At 37.6% G+C, this 25963-nt stretch overlaps 1 pseudogene; it reads left to right on the top strand.

The window, feature by feature from the left end:
• Positions 1–13262, top strand: part of LOC137763521 (ferritin light chain pseudogene) — a 60011-nt pseudogene extending 46749 nt beyond the window's left edge.
• The last annotated feature ends 12701 nt before the right edge of the window (positions 13263–25963 follow it).

Below are 25963 nucleotides of genomic sequence, written 5' to 3'. Positions count from 1 at the left end.
CCTCACACTTGTCAGAATGACTGTCTTCAAAAAGACCACAAATAACAAATGTTGGTGAGGATGTGGAGGAAAGGGACCCCTTGGACACAGTTGGTGGGAATGTGAATTGGTGCAGCCACTGTGGAAAACAGTATAGAAGTTCCTCAAAAAACTAAAACTAGAGCTACCATATGACCCACAATTCCACTCCTGGATATATATGGGAAAAAACCAAAAACACTCATTCGAAAGGATAAATGCATCCCAATGTTCATAGCAGCATTATTTAAAATAGCCAAGCTATGGAAGCAACTAAGTGTCTATCCACAGATGAATGGATAAAGAAACTGTAGTATATATATACAATGGAATAATACTCAGCTATAAAAAAGAATAAAATTTTGCCCTTTGCAACAACATGGATGGATCTGGAGGGTAATATGCTTAGTGAGATAAGTCAGACAGAGAAAGACAAATACTGTATGTTTTCACTTAGACGTAAAACCTAAAAACCAAAACAAAGATGAATATAACAAAGTAGAAAGACTCATTGATATAGGGAACAAACTAGTGGTTACCAGTGGGGAGAGGGATGGGAGGAGGGACAAGATAGGAGTAAGGGATTACGAGGTACAATCTACTATGTATAAAATAAATAAGATGGAAGGACATATTAGATAGCATAGAGAATATAGCCAACATTTTATAGTAACTTGAAGTAGAGTGTAATCTATAAGAACAGTGAATCACTATGTTGTAAACCCGAAACTAATATAACATCGTAAATTAACTATAGTTTAAAAAAAAGCATACAGTCACTAGGGAGACAGTTATAAGGTGTGTGTGTGTGTGTGTGTGTGTGTGTGTGTGTGTATTAGAGATTAAAGCGTACTTCATTAGACTCCTTTTGAAACTTTTTCCTTAGAAACTTTTTTTAAAAATTAATTTTTATTGGAGTATAGTTGCTTTACAATGTTGTGTTAGTTTCTACTGTACAGCAAAGTGAATCAGCTATATGTATTCATATATCCTATCTTTTTTGGATTTCCTTCCCACTTAGGTCACCACAGAGCAGTGAGTAGAGTTCCCTGAACTATACTGTAGGTTCTCATTAGTTATCTATTTTATATATAGTATCGCTAGTGTATATATGTCAATCCCAATCCCCCAATTCATCACCCCCCCTTCCCCCTTGGTATCCATACATTTGTTCTCTACATCTGTGTCTCTATTTCTGCTTTGCAAATAAGATCATCTATACCATTTTTCTAGATTCCACATATATGTGTTAATATACAATATTTGTTTTTCTCTTTCTGACTTACTGCACTCTGTATGACAGTCTCTAGGTCCATCCATATCTCTACAAATAACCCAATTTTGTTCCTTTTTATGGCTGAGTAATATTCCATTGTATATATGTACCACAGCTTCTTTATACATTCCCCTGTTGATGGACATTTAAAGAGTCCATCTTGCATGCTGTTCATTCCCCAGAGACCTGGGTTGATGACATCTATCTCTACACTCTGAGACCTGAGACATCATTTCCAGTGATTCATTATATTACTTTGGTGTGTTTTGAAGAAATTCTTTGTCTGGTCATCTAGGTTTTGCTTTTTTCTTTTGCCAGTTTTTTGATAAGGGATATAGACAGGGCAGAGGGAATGACACAATGCAAGAGTTAGGAAGGAAAAAGGAAGTGTAACTCCTTGTGTGTCTGTGTGTATTTCTCATCTTTTCTTTTTTCTTTTTTTCTTTTTTTGGCTGCACTGCATGACTTGTGGGATCTTAGGTCCCCAACCAGGGATCGAACCCTGGCCCCCTGCAGTGGAAGCACAGAGTCCTAATCACTGGACCACCAGGGAATTCTCTTTGTGTGTACTTCTAACCAGAGTGTAGGTATGGGGGACAGAAGATGACCAGGGAATCTCTAAAAGGGCAGATTTTGAATACACACAGAAGGAAGCATAGAGGGGTTAGCTGAGCTTGGTACTAAAGATAACAGGCACTTGTTTACAAGGTACAGAAAAAGATGGAAAGGAAATACAATGAAAATTCTGCAACAGTTATCTTTCAGGGCTAAACCCTTTTATTCTTTTTGACTTTTCTATATTTTAGAATTTTTGTGCAGAGAACATATATTATTAGAATGTATTAGATTTCCAAACTGGAAAAAAAACAACTAAAGAACTTTGGTTTAATTACTGCCACTTCCTAATTCTGTGACCTTGGGCAAATTTTTAAACCTTGTTTAGCCTCAGTCCTCTCATTCTTAAAAATAGGAATAAATGAATTAATTGTGTGGATTAAATGAGATAATATATACGAATGCTTAGTATACATTAAGGACCTGGTATATAATAGGGCCCAATGAATTGTCTCATCGTCATAATCATTTTTATTATGAAGCGGGATGATGGTAGTAACAACTTATATATAGAAATAGTGGACTATTCCATAGACATTAAATGATAAGAACTTTTTCAGATAGCACATAATTGAAAAAACGTTGCAGTTCTCAGGAAACCAAGTACAAGGAGACCAAAAACAAATGCTACACACTTCTCAAAAAGAGTGCTTTTTCATAGGTGGCCTTTGAATAGAGATCCATTTTAAGTCTAAGGAAAACTTTAAATATTTTAATCAATATCTTATAATAGGTGATAGGTACTCCCCAGATTTTCCTCGTGAAACATAATTATTAGCTCTAATTTTGGAATCAGACCAATATATGTTACTGCTGGTCATAATGCCAGCACCAATAGTTATTATTTGGGTGTTCAAATAGTGTCCAAGGTATTTTTTATGCTCTTTTAAGGTCAAGCTCTCAGTTTTTGTGAAAGTGCCTCTTCATGGATCAAATCCCCAGAGCCATCCAATTGAGAACTCATTCTTAAGGCTTTTAATTTGTTTATTAATAACCTATAGATAATTTCACTTAACTTTGGAGTACATTTTTGTCTTCACAGTTGAGTATGGACTGTTATGATTCCTTAGAATTTACATATCAAGAGAAATAAAGCCATATTAAATTTCTGGCTGAGGACGCTGTGGGTGTTTCAACTTCCTTAACTGTAGTCATTCATCAAATCATCTTACCACCTCAGCTTCTCTGCTGGCTGTAAGCCTCCTCTCTCTGACTATCACAAAGTACTAGCCTGAAATGTTTTTTTTTTTCTTTCCTTGCAGTTCAGAGTTTGTGATTTCTATCTCCTTCATGTTGTGAAAAGTCTCTTGGCTTATTCATGGTTAAGTGATGGACATTGTTACTCTCAGAATTTTCATTAAAACTGACTGTGTATAAATATGAAAAAGAGTCTTTTGGCCATCTACTTTGAAATCCTGATTCTGGTGTTGACCAGAATCCTAGAGCCATGAATCCTCATTTCTTATTAGTAAATATTTTGTTTTTGCCATTTATGTTCTTATTTTTCAAATTATAGTTCATTTTCTTTTTTTTATTTTTTGTTTTTTGGATTTTTTACATCTCTATAGGAGTATAATTGCTTTACAGTGGTGTGTTAGTTTCTGCTTTATAACAAAGTGAATGAGTTATACATATACATATAACCCCATATCTCTTCCCTCTTGCGTCTCCCTCCCTCCCTCATTTTCAAATCAAGCTTAAAGAGTGGACTTCATCAGAAATATGTGTTGGTGTATATTCCTTTTACAGGAAAAAATGATGGAAGATTTTTAAAAATAATACTTTTTAAAGAATTTGAACTGCAGATATGTCATGAAGTCTTTAATTTTCAAATACTCTTGTATCCTCAGAGCCTAACATGGTGCCTGGCCCTTGCAGGCCCTTGGGGAGGGTTTATTCATGCTAAAGCAACAAGTTCTTTTGGTTAAAAATCTACCCAAGTGGGACTTCCCTGGTGGTCCAGTGGTTAAGACTCCATGCTTCCACTGCAGGGGGCACAGGTTTGGCCCTGGTGGGGGAACTAAAACCAAAAAGAAAAAAAAAATCTGCTATTTTATTTGGTAATATGTGTACCTGTGTTATCAGTCCTCCTGCATATTAAACCGTCTTCGTGATTTAAAATATGCCAATGCTCAGGCCTCACAGCAGGGCAATTCAGTACCTCATTTTGTATTATTTGAAAGCTTTCCAGGTGATTTTAATGTGTGCTGGGGTTGAGAACCACTTATGCAGGTCAAAGTTTTTGGAAATTTATTTTAACATTTACCTGATTACAGGTTTTCATTTCTCAATCATTTATCTTTAATAACTTAGGCTTCCTATGAGATTTAATGTAGGCATTTGAGCAATCTTTTTTAAGCCAAGAGAAAATAGTTTCTCTACCTTCTCCTCCTCACTTTTATTCAGTACATTTAAATATTCAGTGTGAGAAAGATAGAGATTTTGTAGGTTACAGAGTTTTGCTCTCTTATCTGTTGTTTTAACCCCTGGGTTTATTTAGTCACTGGTATGGAAATTAGCTCTAGAAATGATAGTTGACAAGTACACATGCATAGTTAGTTAGTGAGGGCCTCTCTTACAAATGTTGTCATCCAACAAATAGTGGCTTTGGGACTTGAAACACTCAATGAGAGAGTAGAGTTAAAATTTAAAAGCTATTTAAAGTTCAAGGAGTTTTTCCTTTCAAAGGCAAGGCAATGTTAAATTAAGGGGTTTAAAATCATAGTTCTGAGTGTGATGTTTTTAAAAAGACTTATTTTTGTAGCTAGTTTAGGGTATAGTTTTGCCTACCATTATAAACACTGCCTTCTAATCTCTTTTCTTCCATAATCCTAGCCTGTTTTTATGACTGAAGGATAAAAAGTACCAGAATTAAAGGGCTTTTTGATGTACTTTTGTAGTAAAACAATGTATTCTTTCCATAGTAAATGAAACAGCCACAAAAATTATGTTCCCACTTGTAAGATAAGTAGATGGATAATTACAGTGGTTTTAAAAAGAGCTATGCCACACAAGAATATACACAAGAAAATGCTTATTTAGTGGATAAAAATATGCTACCAGTAGAGCACAAACTTTTGAGAAAATATTTGTTCTGCGGAAATTAGCACTACTGGAAAATCATGAAAAACAGGTCACTTCAAATTATAAACGAGTACCCTTGTACTAAGTTTCTCAGGTACAAAGTGAAGAGAAAAATCAGCTATTTTATTTAGGAAAAATCTAGTCAGCCAAACTAGATCACTTAGACTACCCAAATTCATTCCCTATTTGCCCACAGCCTACTAAAAAAATTGGAAGGAACTGTAAATAACTAATGATAGAGAAACAAATAACTATGGTACTACAACAGATGAATTATTATATAGATATTTATAGATGGATTATTGTATAACTATTAAAATAAGTATGAAGGGAGCCTTACAACATGAAAATGTTTATAATACAATACTAAGGCAAAAAGTAGAATACTTTATATGTAAAATTATGTGTTTATGGGGATGAGAAATGAAAGAGTTACACGAAAAAAGTAAAAACAGTTTCTTTGGGTGGTAGAAGAAGAGATAGTTTTTTTCCTTTTTTTGTTTTCTGTTATTATTATTATACTGTTTCTACAATAAATACAATAAAAATGATAACCTTTAAATAATTAATAGGAAAGATCAATATAAAAATAAATTCTTATCAGATTTATTGGTATCTCAATCTAGCCTTGATTTGCTATTTGTCTCTTCAAATAGACATTGAAAAATTATATGTGTGTTCCTGTTATTGGGACTACGTGCTTTAAAGAGATGGTCCTTTAATAGGGAATGCTACAATGCTGAAAAAAATCACTGGCACGTCACATTGTGGAAATTACTGTTATGGTGCCAACCCAATAGATTCAGCACATTTGTCTTGAATTTAGACAAATGTTCATTTGTTTAAATTTCCCTTTTATCTAAGAAGGTCATAAAGAAAATTTTCAAATTTTTTTCTTCAATAAGTAGTATTTTCAAGTTGTAATGATAAAAACCAAAGTTCCAAGGATGATAAAATAGTAGAATTATGATGAGACATATCTTTGCTAATCCTGAAGCAGGTTTTGAAGCATAAGAAGACCTTGGCCAGGTACAGAGGAAATGGCCCAGGTATTCAAGTAATAGCTTGACCCAAAAGATGACAACAGGCATGGCCCAGAGTATACAGGGTTCTGAGAGATCCATATAACTTGAACAGAAGGTGCCTGTTGTGATGTAATGGAAAATAAGTTTAGATAGGTAGAAGGCTGGGGGAGAGAAGGACAGGCTTTGAAAGCCAGGCAGAAAAGAGTTTGGATTGAATGCATTCAATTGGATTGATTGAAATAAGGTGACACTTTAAGATCCTCAGCCAGGAAATGAGAAAAAGTGAACAGTTGTTTTTTTTACCTGGATGGGGAGGCATGTTCTTATCCAATTCTGTGGCAGGGGCAAGAAGGAGCATGTTCAGTTTGAAAACAAAACAACATTTTGTCTCATTGCTTTAAATTGTTTTTAGTTACAAAGTTTGCTTCATTTCAATCTCCAAATAAAATTAAAACAATACATGGCTTTTGTTTGTTTATCAAATGCAATCATGGTTTAAAAATTATTGAAAAACACAGAATATAAGCTCATGTATAAGCTACTTTTCACTAGTATAAGTAAAAAATGAGATATAATAGACATTTATAATTTTAAAAAATGACCCAACTCTCCCTGTGGCCAGTCTCACTCCCTATTTCTAGTCCTTTCCCTGTGTCTTGTGGTATTTATCTTTATACATGAGAACTACATATTTATGCTGCTATGTCTTATTCTATTTTATACATGATCTGTTGACTTTTCGCATTGATAAATGAGGATTTATCTCTCATACAATCACACTGCTTTCTTTCCCTCCGACCTCCCAATATAATTAAATCACAGATTTGGCTAAATTTTATTATGTATTTACATTATCTTGACTGTCTACACATATTTCACTGCTAAATCTAGTAGTGTACCATGATTATGCTTCTTTTCTTTTCCCCTGGAGTCAATAGTTGTATCAATTATTCATTTGGAAGTCTTCTAAATATATTTTCTAAATATGGACCAATACTTGTCAGATAATCTGAGTTCCATTTTTAATTTATTTCCAGAAACCTTTGCTCTCCTGCTCCAATCTTGAATGATTGCTTTCTAGCCCCATTTTATGATTTGTATGTTTGTTTGAGACTTGCATGCCTGACAATGGCTTTGAATTTGTGGAGTATTCTCAGGGGTCACTCAGTTTCTGCACAGAAAGACCCTCAAGTCTTGTGCCTGGCTACAGGTATTCGAGGACCTGGATGGGGAAAGAGGGCTGGTGAAGGGTGCAGGTGTGTTTCTCCCATAAATGTATATACTTCCACTTAATCCACCTATTTTCGGCCCCTCAGCTCCCCTTGAGCTTTTCTGAAACTTTTCTCTCCTTAAGCTCAGAACCTTTTTGATTCATGTTCTACAAGGAATCAATCTCATGTCTGAGGATTTGCAAGAGGAAGTCACCAGGCTTTTTGAGGTCTAACTGCCTCTTGTGCAGACTTTCAAACGATTCTCTGAATTCCAGATCTGTGCCACATACTTCCTTTCTCTAAAACCAAGTTCTTGATCCTTTGCAGCTTGGTTCTTTCTCCTTGTTCTGAAGAAATTATGTTCAGTTTCCTCTATTCTCCCAATTCATCAGCTTTCCATCCTCCAATACCTGTTGCTATCTCCTATCCCCTGGTGTCTTCTCCCCGGTTTTTTTAGTCTTTTAGGCCTATATATTTTAAATATTATGATTGTCATTTTAATAGGCATTCAGGAGAGAATGGGAGTGATACATCCATTCAATTTACCATATGGAATCAGAAATCCCTATTTCTATTTAAAATCCTGTGGTGGTAGTATAGTATTTTATTTCATTCATTGTGAAATTTATTTTTCAAACATAGTTTTGGCAGAAATATGTCATGAACTGGGTCATCCTACTCTTTTTTTTAAAACACGGGAATTAAAATAAGTGTAGCGTTATCATTCTTTGGGCTGCCTTTGAAAATTTGATTTTTAGTTGGTCACAAGTAACTTTTTATCTTTCTCTTCAAAATCTTTTCATTTCATTGGTGCCTCCTCCTGATTAGTTTGTTATATTGACTCAAATACAACATTCCTAAGTCTCTGCAAGTATCATTCCTCCACATATTCTTCAATTCCTCTAAAATTGCATTTCTCAGGAAATTTACATTAGTTATTATAACTTCTCTATATAATTATATTTCTGGAGAATACAGTGGCTGATGCAAAACTGTCAAAGTCAGAACAAGACAATGATTGGGTTACCAATACTTATACACGTAACTCCAAAATTTTATAATGAATTTCTTTTAAAATCCCTAATTTAATACCACATATACCTGCCTTCATCTCTGGAATTGTCTGTGCATTTAGTACAGGAAGCAAGGAAAGAATAAATAATGGATAATAATGTGTTAATGAATATATACCATATTTATATAAAATAAGGTGATAATAGTTGATATATAGTATAGATAATTAATATTTAAGAAATAACCACTGAAGTAAGAAACCAAAAGCATTTCCCATACACCAACAGCTAATATAGTGGTTCTTTGGAAGTATTTCTAGTACTTTAGGGTGACAGATTGTTTCTGTATCCTATCTGTATTGAAAAACATTTGGGGTTTGAGATGCCAGAAAACTGATATTATTTATTTTCTTCACTGCATTAAGTGTTAGTAATGTATAAGCATCATCAAATTTGCTCTACTGTTCATACTTTCTGAGTTTAATTTCATGCACGATAGGCTGAAATTAGCTGTGTGTATATACTCAGAAAGCAATTAATACTGAAAAATTAAAATTTTCATCAATCACGGACTGGCTAATACTAGATCCTCAATTATAACCCTTACAGCAGAGCTATCTTTGAATGAAGTGGCAGCTCAATACATATTTACTTGCTTTTTTGTTTTGTTTTTTTGTTGCAATTTGTTAAGGACTTTCATATATAAAACGTTGGTAAACCATGAGGGAATTTGTGCAACCTAGGTGTATATATATCATGATAGAATTATTTTTTATTTGATACATAAAAGGTAGGAATGGATGTCCTTATTCTGGGCTGGAAAATCATTATTCTGCTAGGTGTGCTTCATACAGTCTCCAGTTAATCTAGTAAATTATCAGCTCACTCTTTTATCTTCCACTTCTTCTAAATTGTGTCTCCTTTTCCAAAATTTTAGATGAGAGAAAGCTCATTGCCTAGGTAAGATGCTCTGACCAGTCATATCTGCCTCACTCTCAGCAGCCTTTCTGCTTTGTTGACCTTCCTTTAGACCTTCCAGCATAAATATCTGTTTTTTCCAAGTCTTACTTCCTGACCCTGGAGTGCAGCTTGCGAAAAATACGCACAGCTCATTGGCTCTACAACTACTTAATGATTTCCAACATTAGCTCAGTTTTATTCCCTAGATAACCTGCTTACCAACTGACCCCAAAGACTATTCCAAACTTCTACCACTTTTATCAAGCCCACCGCTGTAGGTATACTCCCTTTATCTCTGCTCTGTCAGAGAAAATAACAACAGTAGCTGCCACTTAGTGAGCACTTATTGCCAAGTGCCTTACAACAAAACTACACAGTAGATCTTTTATTCTTTTTTTGTAGGTGAGGACAACCTCAGAGAGGAAAAGAAACGTACTTAAGAGCACAGAGCTCATACGCACACACAGCTCACCAGAGAGCCTCTGACTCATGCCTTGTTAGCTTTTTCTTTGTTTTTCCCTTTATTATCTTTTAAAATATAATATTTTACATACACAAAAATACATAATGTATATATAATTGTTAAAGTTAAATAATAAAATAAATGTCCACAATCTCATCATCTAATTTAGGAACTAGAACACAATCAGTACTGTTGCATCTACCTATGTGTTCCTCCCTCTCCCACCCTCAGGCCTCTCCCATCACTCCCAGAGGTTACCACTGTTTTCAGTTTTGTATTCATTATTCCCTGGCTATTTTTAAACTTTCTATTTCAAAATAATTTAAAACACAGAAAAGTTTAAAGACTATTACAAAAAATTTCTGTATACCCTTCACTAAATTCAACAATTGTTATCATTTTGCCACATTTGTTTTCTTGTTTTGTGTCTCTATGTGTATGGTTGTTGTTATTTCTGAACCACTTGAGAATAAGTTGTAGATATTACACCTCTTTACCTCTAAATACTTGGGTGTAATTTTCTAAAAACAAGGACATTCAATTATCAAAATCAGAAAATTAACACTGATGCATTACTATATTTAACCTATAGCCCATTTTCAAATTTCACCAGTTATCCTAATAAATATATTTTGTAGCCATTCTATTCCACTCCACAAGCCCATCTCCCCGTTGTAGGATCTAGTCCAGGATCACATATTACATTTAGTTGAATTGTCTCTTCAGTCTCACTTAGTCTGGAACAGTTCTTCAGTCAATCTTTGTATTTCTTGACCTTGACATATTTGAACAGTTCAGGTCAATTATTTTGTAGAATGTCTGTCAATGTGGGTTTTCTTCATGATTTTCTTCATGGAATGTTTTTTCACAGTTAGACTTAGGTGATGACCTTTTGGCAGTAATACTGTATGAGGTTGTGCCCTTTTCAATGCAACACTCAGAAAGCATACGGTGTCAGTATTCTCCATTTTTGGTAATGTCGACTTTGTCTGCTTGGTTACGGTGATCTCTTCCAGGTTTATCCTCTCTAAAAGCACTATCTTCCCCTTTGTAATTAATAAGTAATTTATGGAGAGATACTTTGAGACTATGTAGCTATCTTCATCAAATTTCAACCCAATAGTTCTGGCATCCATTGACAATTTTGTCTGAATCAATTACTGCTATAATAGTGCTAAATGGTGATTTTCTACCTTATTCCTTCTACATGAGATTCTCCTATAAGGGAGAATTTTTCCTTCTTCCCTATTTATTTATTTATTATCAGAAGAAACTCATCTATTTATTTAATCTCAGTATAAACATTCCTCACTAATCAGCATTGTCCCCTCTGTCATATGTCAAGTTTTCATATATATTCTCAGGTCTTTCTTGGCTTTCTCTTCTGTTCAATGATCATTTGGCCTTCTCTGTGCCAAAACAACGCTATCTCAATTATTATGGCTTCATCATTAGTTTCAATGTCTGGTTGACCAAGTTTTCTCCTTCAATAAAAATTGAAAAGTGCCTTGGATATTCTTCCTTTTCCATATAAATATCAGAATCAACTGTCACGTTTCACAAAACCTCTGTTGATATTTTAATTAGGATTGCATTAACTCTGAACATCAATTTGGGGAGAACAACTTTCTTTTAAATAAAATTGAGCTTTCCTTTTCATGAACATAGCATATTTCTCCATTTACTTAGGTCTTCTGAGTGTCTTTTGATAACATTTTATATCTTTTTCTGTATAGGCTTTATGTATCTTTTATTAGATTTCATTTTAGATATCTATTTTAAAGCTATTTAAATGTAATCTCTTTCTAAAATGTTTTCTATGTGCATGTTGTTACAGAATTGTTTTCTGAATACTTGTTAAATTTTATAGAAATGCAACTGAATTTTGCGTATTGATCTTATGGTAAATTCTTATTACTTCTAATAAGCAGTCTTTTAGATTTTTTTACATAGGCTATCACATCCTTTTTTGAAAAAATGCAGTCCTTTGTCTTCCTTTCCAATCTTTTTGTCTTTGATTTCTTTTTTGTCTTTCAGCGTGAGATTAATAAAATGGGCAGGGGACCGTGCACAATGCTGAGTTGTTGCTTCATTACCCAGAATCCATCGGGGTCCCCACTACAGTTTGGAACCATCCTAGTGGTGATCGTCCACTCCAGTTTACATATTGATGGGAAGGATTCAGGGTCTGCAGCTGACTGGACTTCAAGAAAGCACCAGTGGTGCCAGGAAATGCTGGCTAGTTGGCAATAGTTTTGTTGGCCCAGTTTGGGAATACTGAGTTGGTAGATCACTGCGCTAGCAGGATTCAAACTTCACCTCCCCTCTGGCTTTTGTGCTATTTTCCTGCCGGGCTCCTCCCTTCACCCCCTGTCATATTCCATTCCCCAACCTCAGAATAAGAACTTTACTCTCCTTCCTTCCTACCACCTGTGGCATTTGGTGGTGGGTAGGAGCAAATCCTTCATTCTATAATCTCAGAATTCATGATATCCTGGGTGTATTTTCACAGGATTTTACTGTATTTATTTGTGTGTTTCCCCCTCTCCTTCCATTATGGTAAACTTCAGAAGGTTGAGGATTTTTATGTTTCATTCATAGCCGTATGTTATGCTAGGAGAGTTCCTAGCAGGCAGGAACCCAAGAACATTTATTAAATAAAATGAGCAAATGGACACTGAAATCTTCCATTACATGGTTAATTTCTTCCTATAATTATATCAACTATTGCTTTAAATTTGTAAGGTTTTTTTTTTATCAGATGCATACAAAATTAAAATTGTTGCAGCATCTTGATGAATTCAGTCTCTCTTAATAATGTTTTTAGTGTTTTGTTTTTTAAACTTTGGTCATGAAACCTATTTCAAGGCAGTGTGCTCAGAGGTCCCGCGGACCTGTCTCTTGCTTCAACAGTGTTTGGGCGGAACAGACCCAGGGGGGCCCCTTCCTCCAAGCCTCCGACCACCCTCCATCTTTTTTCCAGTGGCAACTTTCAGAACCAGCCCCTCAGTTATCCTTGGCCTTTGGGACCAGCCAGCACTGTTTTTTGAGCTTAACTCCTTATTACCCATCAACCAGATTCCTCAGAATTATTCCATCAAGGTGGAGGCCGCCTTCAACCACCTGGTCACCTTGCATGGGCCGGCCTCCTACACCCACCTCTCTCTGGGCTTCTATTTCCACCACAGTGACATGGCTCTGGAGGGCTTGGGCCACTTTTTCCGCAAATTGACTGAGAAGAAGCAGGAGGGCGCCAAGCCTCTCTTGAAAATGAAAACCCAGCGCAGCGGCTGTGCCCTCTTCCAGGACGGGCAGAAGCCATCTCAAGATGAGTGGAATAAGACCCAGGACACTATGGAAGCTGCCATTCTCACGGAGAAGAAGCTGAACCAGGCCCTTTTAGATCTGCTTGCTCTGGGTTCTGCCTGTGCAGACCCTCAGCTCTGTGACTTCCTGGAGAGCCACCTCCTAGATGAGGAGGTGAAACTCATCAAGAAGATGGGCAACCACCTGACTAACTTCCGATGGCTGTCCGGTCCCCAGGCTGGGCTGTGCAAGTATCTCACCGTCCAAAGGCTCACCGTCAAGAATGACTAAGAAGGAGCCTCTGCAGCCCAGCGGCCTTTGAGGAGCCCTCCGGTGCCAGGGCTTCTGCCTGAAGCCTCTCTCTTCAGCCACTAGGCAGTTTTTTAACCACCCTGGAGCCCTCTCCCAAGCCTTGGACCAAATGGAAACGATAAAGCTTTTTGCAGCAACAAAACAAAACAAAAAACTCCCCCCCAAAACAAAACCCAAAACCCCCCCTATTTCAATACTAACATGACAACAAGCTTTCTTTTGGTTACTATCTGCCACATATGTCTTTTCACTTACTTTTACTTTCAACCTTTTTATGTCCTTATGTTTTTTTAAAAAATTTTATTTATTTTATTTATTTTTTATTTTTGGCTGCATTGGGTCTTCGTTACTGTGTGCGGGCTTTCTCTAGTTGAGGCGAGCGCAGGCTACTCTTCACTGCAGTGCACGGGCTTCTCATTGCCATGGCTTCTCTTGTTGTGGAACACAGGCTCTAGGCGCATGGGCCTCAGTAGTTGTGGCGCGCAGGCTCAGTAGTTATGGCGTATGGGCTTAGTTGCTCCGCGGCATGTGGGATCTTCCCGGACTGGGGCTCAAACCCATGTCCCCTGCACTGGCAGGCGGATTCCTAACCACTGCGCCACCAGGGAAGCCCTTGCTTTTTTTTTTTTTTTCTTTTTTTAAAATAAAGCGCATTTTATTTTATTATTATTATTTTTTAATTTTATTTATTTATTTATTTATTTATTTATTTATTTATGGCTGTGTTGGATCTTCGTTTCTGTGCGAGGGCTTTCTCTAGTTGTGGCAAGTGGGGGCCACTCTTCATCGCGGTGCGCGGGCCTCTCACTATCGTGGCCTCTCTTGTTGCGGAGCACAGGCTCCAGACGCGCAGGCTCAGTAATTGTGGCTCACGGGCCCATTTGCTCCGTGGCATGTGGGATCTTCCCAGACCAGGGCTCGAACCCGTGTCCCCTGCATTGGCAGGCGGATTCCTAACCACTGTGCCACCAGGGAAGCCCTTGCTTTTTTAATGCTAGTGATTTTCAAGTTTTTTCATGTAGTACCTGGCTTTTTGCATTTCTTCTCTAGTTTATTTTTCATATTCTTTGTCTATTTTTATCTTGGAGTCATAAATGATCTTTTGTATTAAAAGCTCCTTGCCTTAACCACAATAACATGTATTTTTATTTAATAAATTTTTCATTTTACCAGAGATAATTTCCCAGTTAACATTTTAATTTCCTAAGGAAATTTAGGAGACTTATACAATTCCCTTTTCAAAGAAAACATACCTCTGCTCTCCTTCATCCTCACTATCAGGAGATTCTCAGCTATTATTTTAAGTTCCTGAGCTCAAATTTCCATAAGGATAACATGGAGAAAGAAAAAAAAAGCATATATTCTTCTGTTATGTATATTATATAAAATATCATTTCTGGATGGCTATAAAATTAAATAAAAAATATATTGGCTATAACAAAGAACTAAATCTATTTAATATGCCATAAGCATCATATGGTATAATGAATAAATGGACACAACTTATATTTGTGTTATTTTAAGGAAAAAAACAAAATTAAAAAAATTTTTTTAAAGGTAGAGATTAGTGATCCTACAAGATATAAAAAGGAATACTTTATTTTCAAGAATGAGCCACTATAGAGATACTTTATGGAGAGATCCAAAGTCTTATTTGATTTTTACAACAAACAAACAAAAGTTTAAGAAATTAAAGAATCATGCAGTCCCATTCTGAGGCTCTCAACATTTGCCATTGTCAGAAACTGTTTCTTGGGAAAACAGCACAGTTTAGGAATGTTGCCATCTAGTGTTCACTTTTAGAATTGGTCCCACAAAATTAGTGTAACCTAAACAGATTATTTCAAAATGTAGTTAGAGGAAAACACAGGAAAAACACTCTTGACATAAACCACAGCAAGATCTTTTTTGACCCACCTCCTAGAGTAACAGAAATAAAAACAAAAATAAACAAGTGGGCCTTAATTAAACTTAAGAGCTTTTGCACAGCAAAGGAAACCATAAACAAGACAAAAAGACAACCCTCAGAATGGGAGAAAATATTTGCAAATGAAACAACAGAAAGAGGATTAATCTCCAAAATATGCAAACAGTTCATGGAGCTCAATATCAAAAAAACAAACAATCCAGTTAAAAAATGGGCAGAAGACCTAAATAGACATTTCACCAAGGAAGACATACAGATGGCCAAGAGGCGCATGAAAAGATGCTCAACATCACTAATTATTAGAGAAATGTAAATCAAAACTACAGTGAGGTATCACCTCACGCCGGTCAGAATGACCATTATCAAAAAATCTACAAACAATAAATGCTGGAAAGGGTGTGGTGAAAAGGGAACCCTCCTACACTGTTGGTGGGAATGTAAATTGATACAGCCACTATGGAAAACAGTATGGAGGTTCCTTAAAAAAAAACTAAAAGTAGAACTACCATATGACCCAGCAATCCCACTACTGGGCATATACCCTGAGAAAACCATAATTCAAAAAGAGACGTGTACCACAATGTTCACTGCAGCATTATTTACAATAGCCAGGACATGGAAGCAACCAAGTGTTCACCAACAGATGAATGGATAAGGAAGATGTGGCACATATATACAAAGGAATATTACTCAGCCATACAAAGAAATGAATGAGTTATTTGTAGTGAGGTGGATGGACCTAGAGTCTGTCATACAGAGTAAAGTTAAGTCAGAAAGAGAAAAACAAATACTGTATGCTAACGCATGTATATGGAACCTAAAAAAAAAAAAATGGTACTGATGAAACTAGTTGTAGGGCAGGAATAAAGAGGTAGACACAGAGAATGGACTTGATGACATGGGGTGGGAGGGCGAAGCTGGGGCGAGGTGAGAGTGGCATCGACATATATACACTACTGAATGTAAAATAGTTGGCTGGTGGGAAGCAGCAGCATAGCACAGGGAGATCAGCTCGGTGCTTTGTGATGACCTAGAGGGGTGGGATAGGGAAGATGGGAGGGAGGCTCAAGAGGGAGGGGATATGGGGACATGTGCATGCATATGGCTGATTCGCTTTGTTGTGCAACAGAAAATAACACGGTATTGTGAAGCAGTTATACTCCAATAAAGAACTATTTTTAAAAACTTGTAGTTAAGATCTTGACTCTTTGAAATTGGAGCCAGAGATCAAGAGAGCGTTTCCTGAGGTACCTGAGAATGTTTTAAAATTAAGGAAAGAAAGGAGGAGGTTACTAAAGATGTGTGTACATACGTGTGAGGACCGCAATGAATGAGGGTAGACAATGGAAAGAGAAAATGGCAAATGCCCAGGACTCTTTAGGGAGAATAAAGAATGTGAGAAGGCTGAGGGTCAAATCTTTGAAGCAGTAGAAAAATAGTGAAATTAGTCTTTGAAATGTATTAAATGGGAAATTTAAAAAATAAAATGTATTAGATGTTTACAACTTTTGAAGGATTTTTGTTTTAGATAATAAAAAGTTACCATTTATTGAGTATTTAGTGAGTACCAGATATTCTAAATGCTTTGCATGTAATACATATTTGACTTCTGTAATTACTCTGTTACCCCCATTTTAAAGATAAGAAAATTGAGGTACAGAAAGGTTACAAAGCTGGTAAGTGGCAAAACTCTGTCATTTGATTTTTCTAAACCATCTTGGCTGGTTCCAATATCCATGCTCTTTTTTTTTTTTTTTAATCTGTTTATTTATTTATTTATGGCTGTGTTGGGTCTTCGTTTCTGTGCGAGGGCTTTCTCTAGTTGCGGCAAGCGGGGGCCACTCTTCATCGCGGTGCGCGGGCCTCTCACCATCGCGGCCTCTCTTGTTGCGGAGCACAGGCTCCAGACGCGCAGGCTCAGTAATTGTGGCTCACGGGCCTAGTTGCTCCGCGGCATGTGGGATCTTCCCAGACCAGGGCTCGAACCCGTGTCCCCTGCATTGGCAGGCAGATTCTCAACCACTGCGCCACCAGGGAAGCCCCCAATATCCATGCTCTTAACACACATGTTATACACTTCCATCTAAAATAAGTACAGAACTTGGTCTGGGGTCACCATATAACATTAGATAGAAAGTTTAGTCAACTATCCAAATAATGCTGACAAAATTTTATTATTTTTATTATCTGGATCTTGTGTTTGAACTGATAAACTCATCTAACAATTGCTCAGTTTTCCCTTTTACATCTGTGCTATGTTCTTGATAAACTTTAGTGCATACATGTTTTAGTACATACATGTTTAAGGAGGAAAAAAAAAAAGACATTTCCTAAGGAATATTAGATAGCTCAGAGAATCTTTGGAGAACTAGAGAGCCAGGTTTGGAGGCCAGTCAGAAACAATGCCCAAACCACGTTGAGAGATTGTGCCAGTTAAGGCTCCAATGAAACCAGACTCTGCATTACACACCACTCACTGTGGACATGAGATGCCAGGACTTCCACCTTCTGACCATGGAAGAGAACGTCTCAGAGGCTACCTTTGCCCCCAAAATGGATTTCCTGCAGCCCTGTCTTGCCATGTAGCTCATTTGTGGTTTGACATCTCGAGTGGGTGTGTGCGATTCGGGGAGCCTAGGTTCTGTGCCTGCAGCCTTGCTGTGAGTGAGTTGGGAGAGTGAGTTTTCTGACTCTTGCCATGTGGAGGTGGATCAAAAGGCAGAAAATTGTCTAGACAGGGAAAGGGTGGTGGTAAACCAGAAAAAGCACATAAAGGGAATGCATTTGAAAACCTCAGTAGTACGAGTCTTTGACCAGCTGCTCTGTTGGTACATTTCTGAGACCTAGTTGTCATTTCCATAGTCCTTAAACTCTTCTTGAATTTATTTTTATTTTCATTGGATAAAAACTCTCCCTTGTCTAGAAATCAAATGACTATCGAACACAAATAGCTGGACCCCTCACCCCACCTTGTGGTCTACCTTTGAAAGAAAGAAAGAAATTAAACAGGTTGATATGAAGTTGTTGTTTGCCAAGTAGTTATTCTTCCTTATGCTGGTCAAAGAATCCCCAGTTTTCCTCAGTGAATCATCCCTTCCCCCATCTTTCCCTATAGTTTCTGTGGGGATAACATCCCCTACTCTGCCGCTCCTGCCCAAGTTCCAGAAGACTTAGGCTCAGTTTGGCCAATCAGAACATACACATACCAGCCCTCCTCCCCAGCCGTGTTCTAGTTCTAGAATAGGCAGGAAAATTGTCTGGGACAGACTAATGAGACTCAGTCTAAGGATGTTTCCTAGAACGACAGACTTGCATCTCCTGGCTCCTCTCTTTCTGCTGTGGTTGCTAGGCTAGGACACAAGCCTGGAGCTGCTGTTGACTAAACTGATACTCCTTGATGAGCACTTTCCTGAGAGTAAAATCGACACAGTGGAAAGTAGAGACAAGAGGTAAATAGACACAGTCCTAATATCCCTTGAGTACCTAGAACCAGCTGTGCTTGAAGCTTGCACTGCCTCTGGACTTCTCAGTTCCTTACGCCAGTAAGGTCACTTTCTGCTTAAATCCATTTGAATGTCTTCAGTCACTTGCAACCAAAAGACTCTTGACTCATTTTATTGGTTAAATAAAATAGTTAATTACTACAGATTTTCCTCTAATAATTCTGATTAACAAACATTTATAGTACCTCTAATTTGATGTCCAAATAAAAAAAAACTTGGCTTTGTTTTTATATGTGTGTATATACCACACATGCACATGCACACACAAACACACACAGAGTAAGGAAAAAATGGAGTAAATATATCAAAGATTTTATTCATCTTGGTTTATTTCTCTTTAGATAAAATGACCTTCTTAGGATTTGATGAGAGAGAAAATATACTTGCATATATTTTTCTATATTTTTTTTGCTCTAGGTTTTCTCTTGAATGCAACAGAGAATTATTTTGCTGTTTCTTGCATCCCAGTGTTTGGAGGTCAGCATAAGTTTAGCTGCATTAATTTTGTTTCTTTTTAACATGCTGGCTTCACTCTCCTCACGTTTGACCTTTCAATTTCTTTCCTACATCTGACTATTCCAGGTGAAATGCTGGGATGTACACACACATTTAATAGAGGAGTACTGTAAGTTCAGGCAGACTTTCATCTCTCTGTCTCCTGTAAGAATTTATGAGCCCTATCAACTAACAATAGTACCCTGCTTTACTTTGTTTCATCTTTTAGCTTTCAGTGCCTAGTTTTAACTGTCCTTCCTCTTCTAATCATAAATCAGATCCCACTGTACTTATCTTAAGAGCAGCTGTTGTATTGAAGGAAACAGATCAGTATCACTAATTTAAATCTAAATTTACTTTGGAGGAAATAGTTCATTAAAGTTACTGTACCTAGATATATCAAGAATCTAGTTCTCAAGTTGTGTTTCTGCATAAGTTATGAAATGAGACATAAATGAGTGCCCTGGAGAAACTATAGACATAAAAGCACTGTCTTAGCCTGTTCAGTTGGTTGTAACAAAATTCCCCAGACTGGGTGGCTTATACACAACAGACATTTATTTCTTACAGTTACATATGGAGGCTGGGAAGTCTAAGATTAAGGCTCCAGCAGGGTTGAGTTCTGATGAGAGCCCTCTTCCTGGTTCATAGGTTCACAGGTTCTCACTGTGTCCTCACATATTTGAAAGGGCTAGGGATCTCTCTGGGGTCTCTTTTATATCCCATTCAGGAGGGTTCCACCTGTGGAATTAATTGAGGAACCTCAGCTAAAACTGGAGTCAGGACAGGCCTGTAGGGGGAGCTCTCACATCCTGCCATACATCATCAATCATTTCAACTAGGAAGAGACTTCTGCCTATATTTCCAACAGGAAGGTGCCTCTACCATCCAGTAGGAAGAAGAAAACTCTCTGCCCCATGACAGCCCAGCCAATCTGAGACAGTGGCAGCCCAACGAATAAAAAGCCTCCATACTTTGGACTCCAATGGACTCTTTGGTTACCACAGCCCCTCCCAACTCCCACCTTTCCCCTATAAAGGCAAGTTCCCCTTCCCTGTTCTCTGGATTTGCCTGTGGTCTGCCATGGTTCACGTATCCTGGATTGCAATTCCTCTGCTATTTCTGAATAAACTCAGTTTTGCTGGTAATATAACTGGCTATTATGTTTTTAAAGTTGACTACCCTGGGCTTCCCTGGTGGCGCAGTGGTTGAGAATCTGCCTGCCAATGCAGGGGACACGGGTTCGAGCCCGGGTCTGGGAAGATCCCACATGCCGCGGAGCAACTGGGCCCGTGAGCCACGATTAACTGAGCCTGCGCGTCTGGAGCCTGTGCTCCGCAACAAGAGAGGCCGCAATAATGAGAGGCCCGCGCACCGCGATGAAGAGAGTGGCCCCCGCTTGCCGCAACTGGAGAAAGCCCTCACACATGAAACAAAGACCCAACACAGCCAAAAAAAATAAATAAATTAAAAAAAAAAAAAAAAAAAAGTTGACTACCCTTATGACCTAATTACCTCCCAAAGAAAGGCCCTCCCTCCTAATACCATCACTTTGGAGTTTGGATTCAAAATATGAATTTGGGGGTGGGGGACACACAAATATCAAGTCCATAGCAAACACTATGACACATTGGTTTGAAGAGCAGAAGCTTTGTCCTTGAGGCTCCATGATGCCTTCCTTTCTTCTACCTTTTCTTTTAACAACATTAACTTTGTGTTTTATTGGACTTAATGTTATTAGTGTGTCTTTTCATATTATCTTGAAATGTGTTCTTATAATTCCAAAATAAAAATTTACTTTTAAATACTGGAATTCTTGTTCTACAACTCTTGCTTTCATGAATTTCATGTACTAAAATATCCAAATGGAATAATTTTTGTGTGACTCTCTGGAAGTCATGTCCAATAAAGTTAACCAAGAATACAGCTTTTATGGAAGGAGTGAAGAGCTTGATTTGGGATCCTGTGCATCTTATGTTGCTAGATTGCTCAACCTAGAAAGGGGCAAATCCTAAAATGGGGACGATTTTTCAGTATTACAACATAGTAACACAACATGGGCTTCTGACTGGCTTGTGTGAAATGAACCTGTGGGTTTCTCAGAACACCACCTCACAAAAACTCAGACCAGTGTGACCTACCTAGTATTCTGGACGTCCGGGGAGAAAAGAACTAGGGGTGAGGGGAAGGCTGGGTGGAAGGGAAGGGGAAAGGAGGAGGAGGAGGAAAGAAAGAGAACTGTGTTTAACATTTCATCGTCTTAGGGCAAATCCTGAGTATCCCCAAGCTTGTAAATAACAGGATAATGTTCCCTCACTGAAATTAGGACCTTGTTTTCATGTTATGAATTTATAATTTCCTAATTGCTATTGATATTTGTTGCAACCTAAAACAAGCAGATATTCTTGTAAATTAGATTTGCCTATTATAAACTAATGGATGTCTCAGGTTCAATCCAATTTTTGCATAGTTCCTTACTGTATGAAAGTATTTTAGTTTTGTTTACTGTAAGAAATATGCATAATTAAATTGGCTTCTCTGTGATTAAATATTTCATAACTTCCTTTATTTGATTTGTAATTTTTACTAATAAAGTGGTTATTTTCAAAAGTAACTGAAGGCAAATGATTGTAGTAAACAGTGAAATTATTTAAGTATTTGTAAGTAAATATCTAATGTATTTCCTCTAAAATGGGTCATTTCTGAAGCAGACACGTGTTTATAAATATAGTTTAGGCACGATATATTAAGTTTATGCAATACTTTTTCCAAAACAGTTAATATACTTTTTGTTAACCTACTGTTGTTTAAAAAAATTACTTCAAAACTTATTGGCTTAAAACAACCACAACTTGGTTATGCCTCACATAACACACAGTTCGTGGATTGGGATTTGGCTGTGGCTTGTTGATTTCACTACTTGGACTGGACTGGACTGTCCAGGATGGCTGCTTCACTCACATTTGTCCCTTGAGCTAGGATGGATTGAATGATGGGTCTTACTGGAATGGCTCTCTTATGGTCAGATATTTGGGGCTTTGGTTCCCCCTGCTGGCTGCGTTCCTTGGTCTTCTCCAGATAGCATTAGAACCTCTCTTTCTCCATGTGGCCTCTCTCTCGTTCTTCTGGCAAAGTAGCTAGACTCCTTAAGTTGTCAGGTGTAAGCCTGGAACAGATACACGGTCGCTTCTGCCACATTCTGTTGGCTAAAGTAAGCCACATTCTGTTGGCTTCTGCCACATTCTGTTGGCAGGTCAGCATGAATTCAGGGTGGGAGAGAAGTACACAGGGTGTGAATACCAGGATGAGCAGTTCCTCATGGGAGAGGAGGTACCTTGTGGAGTTTAGCTACTTTGGTCCATGTGTCCCTTGATGACATCATTTCCTGGATCCTCAAGGGTAAAACTGAGTATTTCTCCGGATGTATCCTTTGTGTTATCTGAGGCTTAAGAAATGCCTTTCAGACAAAGAGCAGTTAGGTTAATAATTTGGGAGGCAGTAGAAATGATAGCCCTTCTCTTGGGTTTATAATGGCTTACTAAAAACAGTAAGGATTTTGCAGTATAAAAATATATTTACTTTGTTTAACCTGGCATTTCCCAAACATTTACGTGCATAGGACTGTGCCTGGCAGTTAGTAATCACTTATAAATATTTGTTGAATGAGATTTATCCCTTTTTCATAAAACATACACGTACATTACAAAGAATTGGTGTTTCCAGGAAGGAAGTTTGTGAAAGGAGTATGTGATTCTGAGTTTCCTCCTGATCTACAGCCCCCATCTAGGTGTTTCCTAATGAATTAATTGTTGTACTTTAGTATGACCCCATCTCCTGGTTGTAGGTGACTAGACTCGCATGGGCACCTGACCCAAAGGCACTTGTCTACAGGCTGGCCAGCAACTTGAAAGATAGTCTGGCACAAGAGCTTTCACCAAAAGTAGTCTAAATTGGATTGTGATAGGCAGAGCAAATTAGATCCTGTCACTTGGGTAGTTTGAATGTGGGAAAATCTGTCAGTTAGTTGGCAGGGGTAGAAGCAGTAGAAGCAGAAGCAGAGAACACATGAGTTTCCATTGTATGCAACCCTAGGTTGCTGTTTCTTCATGATCCTGGTTTTGTGGCTGCTGAAAACACTTCCTATTTCCCTTTCTTCCCCCATCTTTAGAATAAAACCCCATTAACTGTGGTAGCCCAACTATGTCCCTATTTCTTACTATCTAATACATGTAATACATGTAGTCTAATACATGATGTCAGGGAGGCCCAATGCTCTCTTATTCAGAATGAGAAAACACTCTATTCAATTATCTACTCAAGGAAGAAGTGCCACTATGACACGTACTCTTCAGAAGCCTGTAAACACAGTGGGAACTGCTACTAGTGGCGCCAATAATAGGAAGAATGGTAGGGTAGGCTGGCACACAAATTGCTCAGGAAGTTTTTTCAACTGTTGTGGGAAACTCTTTGGTTAATAGCTACAGAAGAAACACTTAATGAACAAATACTGATATATTATTATTAACCAAAGTCCACAATTTATTCAGATTTTCTTAGCTTTTACTTAATTCCTTTCTATGCTCCAGGTTCCCATCCAGGATGTCACATTGCATTTAGTTGTCATGTCTCCTTAGGCGCCTCCTGGCTGTGACAGTTTCTCAGACTTACCTTGTTTCTGATGATCTTGAGAGTTTTGAGTACCGATCAGGTATTTTGTAGGTTATTCCTCTGTTGGTATTTGTCTGATGTATTCCTCATGATTCGACTGCAGCCATGGGTTTTTGAAGGAAGATCACAGAGGTAAAGTGTTATTTTCATCACATCGCATTAAGACTGCATACCATCAACATGACTTATCGCTGTTGATGTCGATCTTGATTAGCTGGTTGAGGTAGTGCTTGTGAAGTTTATTTACTGTAGAGTTGCTCTTTTTCTCTCCGTTTCCATAATGTACATTTGGAAGGAAGTGTGCACAGCCCATATTTAAGGAGTGGAGATTTATGGTCCCTCTCCTTGAGGGTAAAGTATCTACATAAGTTATTTGGAATTCTTCTCCATGGGAGACTTGTCTCTTCTCCCATTTATTTATTCATTAAATCATTTATTTATATCAATATGGACTCACAGATATTTATTTTATACTTGTGATAATTCAATACTACTTTATTTTGTTGCCCAAGTTGTTCCAGCTTTGGCCATTGGCAACTCTCATTTGGCTCTTGTGCTCCTTTGACAGAACCACATGAATGTGGTATTTTGTTATATTCTGTTTTGTTTTGTTGTTGGTTTTTGTACTTCCTTACTTTCTGACACTACGAGATGTCCCAGGCTCATCTCGTTTATTTCTTAGCTAGTCCTACAATCAGCAATTACTCCAAGGAATCCCGGTTAGTTATTGGAAGTGGCATTAGAAACCAAGATCTGGGCATTAGGTATACTTGTTAGTATGAGTGGGGCATTGTTTCTTTTGAGTCTTCTCAGCCGACAGAGCAAAGAAATATACATGTGCATATCGCTTACATAGATACACATATCAATAAATATTTCTATATGTAATCATCTGCATCTATAATAATCTACACATGAGTTCTTATGAGTGTCTGCAATTCTAATCCACTACCAAATGAATCATTCTAGCCTCTCCTCAACCCCTACCCCTTGCTTATCTGAATCCCACTCCAACAGTGAGAAAGTTGGCTCCCACTCTGTGCCATCCATTTACTTAATTGTTCAATTCCATTGTACATGTACAGTAGCATCAGAATTGTTAACCAGTACACTCATGGGAATGACTTTATCAACTAGAGTACAGTGCTTATGTGAAGTTCCTTTTGCGTTTGGTTTTACAGATCCCACTCTTCCAAATTTACTTAGTTCAGCACCCACTTCCCTTTAGTGATGCTGTGAAGAAATGAAAAGGAAGGAGAAGTAAATTTACAGATTAAAATAGTCTTAAAGACATATCATACTTTTGAAATTGGTAAGAATTAATTACACTATCTAGAGATGTACATTTAAATGGGGAAACAAACAAACAAGAAAGCAAAGAAGTTATGACTATAACAGTAACCACATAAAAAGTAACTTCTACTTCTGGGCAGATAAAGTGTCAGAGATTGGACATACTATCTCACCTGAAACAGGTAAAAAACCCAACAAAATAATACGTGAAACACTGATTTTCAGACATTAGATACCAGGCAATGCAGGGCAGTGAGATGGCGAAATAAACAAGGTAAGCCCTACAATTGCCTCAGCTTACTACCTGGAGAGAGTTTTGAGGCTACAGTGCAATTTACATGAGGGAGAAGAAATTAAGTCGAGACCCCAGGAGTAAACGAAATTTTACTGCTGTTGTCTGAACAGGCTCAGTGGATGGTGAGTTTTGGGGATTTAGCACAAGAGAGAAACATGTTTGCTCTAGGGTGTCAGGATTCTTTTATTTTTAAAAAAATAGTCTCTATTTTATATTTACAGAAAAATTAAGTAGATGGTACAGAGAGTTCACAAATACCCCACACCCAGTTTTCCCTGTTGTTAACATTTACCTTACCGTGGAAGGAAGGGGGAACCCAAGCAGAGACCAGGAGTCCCCCTGAGTTAAGGAGATGGAGCTGGGAATCAGAGAGACACAGTGGAGTGCAGGAGAGGAGACAGTTACCACAGAGAAAGCTCCAGAGATGGCAGAATGTCCACCTGAGCAGAGGCAAGTGAGGACACTAACGCAGGACAGAGAAAAACACCGCCCAAAAGGA

This window comes from Eschrichtius robustus, chromosome 4 (assembly GCF_028021215.1).
Source record: "Eschrichtius robustus isolate mEscRob2 chromosome 4, mEscRob2.pri, whole genome shotgun sequence".
NCBI lineage: Eukaryota > Metazoa > Chordata > Mammalia > Artiodactyla > Eschrichtiidae > Eschrichtius > Eschrichtius robustus.
Note: the sequence above shows the minus strand (reverse complement) of the source record. Positions and strands in the feature narration are given on the sequence as shown.